Source organism: Heterocephalus glaber, unplaced genomic scaffold (assembly GCF_053883595.1).
Source record: "Heterocephalus glaber isolate CG9 unplaced genomic scaffold, H.glaber_assembly_v1.0 deba00001586, whole genome shotgun sequence".
NCBI classification, from domain to species: Eukaryota; Metazoa; Chordata; class Mammalia; order Rodentia; family Bathyergidae; genus Heterocephalus; species Heterocephalus glaber.
In genome coordinates, this window is record NW_028258364.1 from 7,663,022 (window position 1) to 7,670,608 (window position 7,587).

Below are 7,587 nucleotides of genomic sequence, written 5' to 3' on the forward strand. Positions count from 1 at the left end.
ACACTCTTTACTATTTATCTGCTATTATACTTATTGCTAGTGAACTGTTTTATGTTCATTACAGCTCAGGACTGAATGACACTGACTCATGGTATAGATCTTTTCTTTTTTTTTTTTTAATTTTATTCTTCAGGAGATATCTGTTGAGTACCTACTAGGTGCAAGTTGTTTTTTTTTTTGTACCGGGGATCGAACTTGGGACCTTGTGTTTGCAAGAATGGCGACAGAACCACCGAGCTAAATCCCCAACCCCCAGATCTTTTCTAAGTAATGATAGAAACCAAATTGGGCACATTATGTATACAACAGCAGGACACCGCCATTTATTTTATCTTCATATAGTTTGTGTCCTGCAGCTTCATCAGTTTTATTTTTTTTCAAATTGGATTTTAATTTTGAAAACAACGCTTTTGTTGAGGTGCATCTCACTGTCTTCATGTTTACTAAGACTATGTGATACATGCTGCCAATCTCCGCATCCATTCTCATTTTTCAGTTGATTTTTTTCCTTCCCCAAAGAGTTTGCAATATAGGCAAAACACAGAATCTTTAGAAGTAGAATAAAGTAACCAGGATCTAGTGGTTTTTTACCACGTGGAAGAATTCGTGCATAGTAGGTTTCTGAAAACTTCCTGTGTTGTCTTTTGGAAAGTCAAAATCTCTTACTTGAGATGGATCATTCTCAACATGTGTGTCCCATTGCTTAATATTCAAAATTCAAGGCCACATACCTGGATCCGCAGAAAGCACAACTAATATAAAGGAGTATTCTGATTTTTTGTCTTCCAGTTGCTTCTGAAATTCATTAGCTTTGGGTGACACAGAATAAGGCAAATTCATATTTTGTTTGTTCAGGGGCATATCCGGGCTACATTCTGTTGCAATTTGTTCTAAAGTCTTCTCTTTTTTTTTCTGGTACTCCCTCTATTTTTTCTAAAAGTATATTTAATGATCCGTATAGTTTACTTTCATTTTCTTCTCCTATACCACTCCTTTTCCCTTTTTTTCATGCTGATAATGTTTGTGATTTTATTTCCATCATCTGTTTATATTCATTAATACAATTTTGGCAGCAAAATATCTTCTGCTGACCTCCAATCAGGATACCATTTCCCATATTTTTATCAGGCATGTATTCTCCACACTGTTCACAGCAGTTCATTTTTAAACCATTGGCCGACCTGTACTTATCAAAGCAATGGTTACTGTACAGCTTGTGAGTTACATTATTAATACTGACTTCATGGCAAACCTCTGTCAGTTTATTATAGATTATACATTGTGATGTATTAAAAACTCCTTTTCTAAGATGATGATTGTCTTCACAGAGAGACAAAGATGTACTAGCAAATTCTTGGAAGGATCTACTTGATTCCACTGGAGGAACAACCAGTAGCCTTCTTTGTAGGTGCATCTTTTTTACATACTATATTTCGTGTCTTTCAAATACATTTATGAGAGAAGGAAGAAAGTCAGGTGGTAGAACAAAAGAGATGAGCTGATCCTTTTTGTTGATAAGCTGTCTGTCCCTTCTGTGAAGGATTTTTGCAGTTTGCACAAGTGATTTTAGTTGGTTTAGTAAGTTGCTGTCAGGCAGAAGGCTGAAAAATCTGTTTAGGAAGTGAATCCACTGGTGATAGAGAATCCACCCCTGGCTGTTTCTGATTACAGGGAAATGATGCTGACTGGGGGATCCAAGAATCAGGATTATGCTGAGTTGTAAATCCTCCATTCTGAAATACATCTCCTCCCACATTCATTCTAACAGGATTAAAAGGTCTTACTCCAGTCTTGGTCTCAGACTTGGCAGTCTTCTACCACGCCAAAAGGAGAGTCTGCTCCTTATTTCTAATAAAACTCTCCTAACTTCCTGCTTGGGTTTGAGACTCCATTCTTTGATGTTCCAAGACCACAAACTTGCCACATTTGACATCTAACAGGTTAGGGATTGTATTATTCCCATATCACTTTGACAATTGGCTTTTTCAGATACAATGGGAGTATATAATACTATTCTTTTATATGATCCATTAGATGGCAACTGCAGGATATTGATGGTTTCATAAAACATCATTTTCAGATAATAAATATATATATTTAAAAATAAATAAAATGAATTGAAATGCTAATGAAATAATTTTTAAAAACAAGCAATACATTTGAATAAATTAAAATTTACTACAAATTAAATGGCACTTGATGTATTAGGGATTAATCAGAAAGTAGGTCAACTATGACTAATATAAACAGAAATTTATTATAGGAAGCATAACTTGATCAAATATGGGAGGTATTGCAGAAGTGGAAGTCTGAAATTTGATATTCTCTAATAATATAAAGTAATTACTAACCCAACTGCCTACATAATGAGCAATGGAATAATGAGAGTTTGCAAGCAAGCCCAACATACCATGCACATGAAGGCACCATACTTGTAAAGCAAATGGGAAATCCTGGGATGAATTTATGGCAAATGCTACCTTAGTGTGCTACTGTTCCTGAAAAAGACCCAGTCAAGCTTCTCTTAGTTAGCCTTACATCCTTGCATTCACGAGGACAGATTGAAAGAAGACAAGCTGAATACTGAGTGCAAAACAGCAGAATTCATTGAGGCCTTGGTATCTGTTTTTCTGATGATACAACCTTCTGGGAATAATGGTCACTGCTTTCCTTCCACATTCCAATTTTGATGTAAGATTTGCTTTTGACCAATCCTAACTTTTATTGCATAATTTAGCTCTGTCCATGTGGCATTCTAATTGTCATTAATCAACCATGTTCAATATCTAAACAGAATAATTATCAAAATTATGTTTCCATTTACCTTTATGCTATTTTCAGCCTTAAAAGCAAAATTTAACCCAAAAAGACTATATAGATTCCTACCTTATTGATCTTTGGGTAATGACTATTCTTCTTTCTCAGTCTCATTCCTTTTCAGTGTCCTGTAACTCAAGTATTGAGATATAAGCTAAACTACCTTAGCATATTTTATTTAGACAGCAGAATAATATGTTTTAAAAAGTAAAATAGTAGGGTAATAGACATCAGCTCACATATATTTATATCAAAGAAAATTACTAAGTGTTTTCTACAATTGAGCATTTAGTCCTACCTGGTATTTAATACTTTTTAGTCCTTTTTCCCTAAACATGTTCTTTTTATTATTATTAAGTTTATTGGTACATTTTAGATACATAATATGATGATATTTAAAGGGAATTTGTACCTTTACATGATATATCTTGGTTCTTATTTTTCCGTTTCCCTGCCCTCCCTTCAACCCCTCCACCCCTCTGTATTTACAAAGATTTTGTTTCCATTTTTTCCGTTTCTCATATTTATTGCTTTCCCTTCTTTCTTTTCCCCATCCCCCCTTCCCCTAAGTATGTTTTTTATCTGTTCATGATTTGTTGCTTGCTACAGCAACCTTCATTCCTGAAGAAGTAATAATCTTGTCTTTATCAAGTTGTTTTATTTTTCTATTGATATTTGTCTTAAGATACTAATGGATCAGGAGGTTCCTCAGAATGTCCTTTGCACTCCAGACATATTCCTCTCTATCATCAGGAATGAAGTTAGGTGTACTAACAACCCAATTCCACTTTGATGGTGAGAATCAATTCATGTAGTAGGCACCTTTCCTTCCTTGCTATTGTTTTGGTGACCTGATAAAACAAAAACGGTCACATGATACTTTCAACCTCTAATTTAATTGAACCATTTATGTCTCATAGTGAATGTCCTTTAAAAACTAAGACTTGTGAACTCACAAAGCTGAAAGGTCCAGACACTAAAAGCAAAAGTTTTGTTAGAAAATCTTAAGGGGTTATTGTAAAACAACTCTCTTTGCTTTGTCATTGTTACTGAGCCCATGATTTCTACCTTTTAACAAAGGAACCATTTATTGTTCTTCCTGTCAGAGAATATTATCCCAACACAACAAACTATTAATAGTCACAGCACAGCTACACATCCCTTCAAAAGGTCATTAGACTAATCTAGTAGGCCAGCACCTTCAGGTGATTAGGAATATAACCCTGTGACATATAGGAGTATTAGCCCATTTCCAAAATTCACTTACTTTACATTAAAAGGAGTTCCCTGATATGACAGTTAAGCTGCATTGGCAACATGACTGGTTTGAGGGGAGGGGATTAGTAAAGCACAATTCTGGGTGAATCTGAGTAGGTCATGGAGGTCATAATGGATACTTTGTCTGCTCCCTGGCCCCTTCCTCTTTAATGCTGTTCCCCTGCTTTGCTTCCCAGCACTATGAACAAAGCAACTATGCTCCACCACACACTTCCACAATAATGTTTTTGTCTTGGAGCCAGCTGACAATATACTGAATCCATTGAAATCATAATCCAAATAAAAACACTCTTGCTGCAGTGCCAGGTATCTTGTACTAGTAATGAGAAAGCTAATTAGTACATCTGGATATATGTAATGGTTCCTCTGTAAATTATCATAATGAAAAATGAGACATTCTATAAATCCAATATTAGTAATTTTGTAAAAGGCATTGCCAGGAAGAAAAGCAATTCATATACACAGTATTGTTTATTTTAGTGAGGGCTCAAAACTCTTTCCTTTATCATGGAAATGATTTTAACCCACCTGACATTTTATGGGATTTTTGTGGGTCTTTCTTGGGAAATGTCTGTAGTTTTCATTTTTTGTTTTGTTTTTTTGTTTGTTTGGTTTTTGTCCATTTTGAGTTAAATTCTACTCTACCAAGCCCAGGTATATCCTTCAGTTCTGCTGTCATTATATTCTGTTAAAAAGAACAACGAGTGTTAAGGAAAGAGGTAGACAGAGATCCAGAGAATAGATTATTTTGTTTACCTCATAAGTAAGATTCTGCTCACCCCTTATGGAACATATTCTTTATGGAGCAAAAATATCTTCATGTTTTTTGCCCATTTGAAAAGGACCACTCATAGTTTTCTTCCTCAGAATACCTTGTCACCAATTCTCCAACTGTGTTCTTTTTGTGTCCCAATCACACAGAGAAAATATTATCTATTGCCATTAAACCAAGAAAGATCTGTACCTATTGCTCACACTTTCATTTCAGGTAAAACCAACAGCAGATGCAGAACAGTACTCAAACTCTGTCATATTGAAAATTTTCTTTTACTTCTTTCATGGCCACATTTCAGACAGTTGTGCAGGGCTTATCTACTTTTGGGTGATAACAGAATGGCTATGTAGAACTATCTCTAAAATAAGATTAAATATTTTTTTCTCTCTCACAGGCAGTTAATCCAAGGTAACTCACCATGAAGCCATACCTATACACTGAAAGAGAAAAGGAACCAAGATGAGAAGAGATGATGATAAATATTTTGGGGAACATATTTCCTCATACAACGTATTTAGAGCTCCAAGTCATGCTCCAAGTCCTGCTCAAGATCAATACCATTTATACTCTCACAGGCACAACTAGCCTTATGTTCTTTTTTTTTTTTTTTTGGTACTGGGGATCGAACTCGGGACCTTGTGCTTACAAGGCAAGTGCAGTGCCACTGAGCTAAATCCCTGGCCCAGCCTTATGTTCTTATGTATCAAACCACCAGCTTATCATGCTGAGTCTCTGGAATATTACAGGAATATGGGTAGCTATAGTTAAGTGTTCAGTTTCTACTAAAGTCTAGTATTTTCCTTTTAAAATATAGAATATTATCTACAGAGAAATTAACTATAAAACATTAACTATAAAACCTACAGACAGATGTGCTGATTAGCATACAGAAGCCCACCAGATCTTTTACACAGTATGTACTTGTATCTGTCACAGAGGTTTTCTGCACTTTTTTATCTGTTGAAGAATACAGGAACAGACTCTCGTGGACTTTTAAGAGACCATGTCAGAGCCCAAGACTTTGTTAGAGTCCAAGAAAAAAGAGAGGAGAGAGAATGAAAAACAATAAATAATATCTAAATAAACTCCACTTTTTAGGATTGGAGAAAGATGTAAATTTACAGATTCAAGATGCTCAATGAGCACACAAGAGAATAAATACAAATAAAAATATTAAACTAAAATCAAAACATGTCAAGACATATTATAATTACACACAAGAAAATTCTTGCATAGGGAAAATTAATATAAGAGAGGGCTTTTCACTGTGTATTCATCAGATAGAAATCACTCCAAATATTGGCATATTGGGGTCCCAAGGCTCAATTCTTTTCTTTCGGAAATATCATAATTTTATTTGATAAAAATATAATAAGATTATGATAATTTGAAGCATTATAAAACAGCTAGAGAGCTTTTTAAGTATAAAATCTCTCTGGAATAATATTCAATAGTTTTCTTTTAAAGATGAATGAATGTAACCAGGTGTGGAGGTGCACACCTCTAATCCCAGCACTCAGGAGGCTGAGGCAAGAGGATTGCTGTGAGTTCAAGGCCAGCCTAGATTACATAGTGAGCTCAAGGCCAGCCTGAACTACATTGTGAGACCCTGTTTTAAAAAAACAAAAACAAAACAACAATAAAAAAGAATGAATATATAAGATCACAAATATTTGAAGTAAGTCATTTTTTTGTGTTTGCATACCTAGAAATTAAGCCTAGAATAGAAATAATATACACACAATTTTAAGGTCATTATATTTGGGAAGTTCCATTAAAGAGTGAGGAAAACAGAAAAGAGAAGGATAAATATATTTTCATATGAAAAGTCTATATTTGGGAGGATTACATAGGGACAATTATATATGAATTATATTGTAGAACTGTCTCAATTTTTGTGACTCTTTTCACTGGTTATTGACAGTCTGCCCAAAGGAAAAATGCAAGCCTCCCTAGATATTCTCCCAAAGAGAATGCAACTAAGCTGTGCAGCTCCCAACTCTTAGCAGCCAACATACCAGAGCTGTGGCCCAGAAGGGTCTATCTCTCTTCCTCCTCCTTGATTCTGGTCTGCTTCCTGCTGCTGGGCCATAAGCTGTTTCTGCTCTGCCATGCCCTACTCCCATGATACTTTGCCTTGACTATGGACTGAAACCTCTACAAACTGTGAGCCAAAATAAACCTTTCATTTCTTAAGTTGTGGGTGTTGGATATTTTGTCCCAGTATCAAAGAAAGTAGCTAAGACAGTCTACAACAATTCAAAAGAGTTGAGGTCAAGCTCTAACCAGATTTTTCCCTTAAAGAATCCCTCAATTTACAGAGAACACTGGGTATAAGGCACAAGTACACAGGGCCAGTTTGAAGGGGATAAAGGCAGGGATGCTACAGGACATGATCTGGGTGGTTGCTGGTTGTGTATCTACACAAGCTTATCAGATGCTATGTATTTGAGGAAGCCAGCACTTATTAAATTATTGCATGTACTATGTACCACTTTAGCTCCCTGACCTTTCCTCAACCTAGAAACAAAGGCTAAGACTTTAATTCACTTAAATTACACCAATCAGTGAAAAAGTTATTTTTAGAAACCAGCTTACCCCTATATGTATGAGTACAAGAGTTGACAGTTGAGAAATTTGGTCCAATTCACCCTGTCTTTTAGCTGGTCTTGTTGCTTGGCAGCTGTTCCTTGCATTCAAGACCTTGTAAATAAACT

At 35.4% G+C, this 7,587-nt stretch overlaps 1 pseudogene; it reads right to left on the bottom strand.

The window, feature by feature from the left end:
- Nucleotides 1–294: 294 nt before the first annotated feature.
- Nucleotides 295–6,983, bottom strand: LOC147823402 (zinc finger MYM-type protein 5 pseudogene; annotated as a pseudogene).
- Between the last annotated feature and the right edge of the window lie 604 nt (nucleotides 6,984–7,587).